The following is a 473-nucleotide window of genomic DNA, read 5'->3' as shown; positions in this document are numbered from 1 at the left end:
CTCGAACTCACAGAGATCCGCCTGCCTCTGCCTCCCGAGTTGGACTTTTATTTTATAATGCAGACATTTCCCATAATTATACAACTAACTCAGCATTTTATAGGAAATATTAGGTTTTATCATGCCAAAATTCTTCAAAATTTTTTCCCTGTTTGTATAGGTGTATGTATGTGTGTGTATATACACACACACATATCTTTTTTTCCCCTCCCAAAAGGGTAAACTTTAAGCCCTAGTAAAAGGGTCTTGGAAGTTATCCTGCAGTTGTAAAGATAAGAAAGTTTTCATGTGTAAAACATAGCACAGGGTCCAGCAAGCTGGCTCAGCAGGTAAAGGCACTTGCCGCTGCCCAGTAACCTGATTTTGTTCCATGGGACCCACATGGTATAAGGAGGGAACTGACTCTCAAAACTTGTCCTCTGGGGACTGGAGAGATGCCTCAGCAATTAAGAGTACTGACTGCTCTTCCAGAG

At 41.6% G+C, this 473-nt stretch overlaps 1 protein-coding gene across 3 annotated transcripts in view; it reads left to right on the top strand.

Moving 5' to 3' along the window:
• Positions 1-473, top strand: part of Dpp8 (dipeptidyl peptidase 8) — a 56,100-nt gene that overhangs the window by 18,415 nt on the left and 37,212 nt on the right. The window lies entirely within an intron of this gene.

This window comes from Microtus ochrogaster, chromosome 5 (genome assembly GCF_000317375.1).
Source record: "Microtus ochrogaster isolate Prairie Vole_2 chromosome 5, MicOch1.0, whole genome shotgun sequence".
Classification (NCBI taxonomy): Eukaryota; Metazoa; Chordata; class Mammalia; order Rodentia; family Cricetidae; genus Microtus; species Microtus ochrogaster.
The sequence above is the reverse complement of the archived record's forward strand: the minus strand, read 5'-3'. Positions and strand labels throughout refer to the sequence as shown.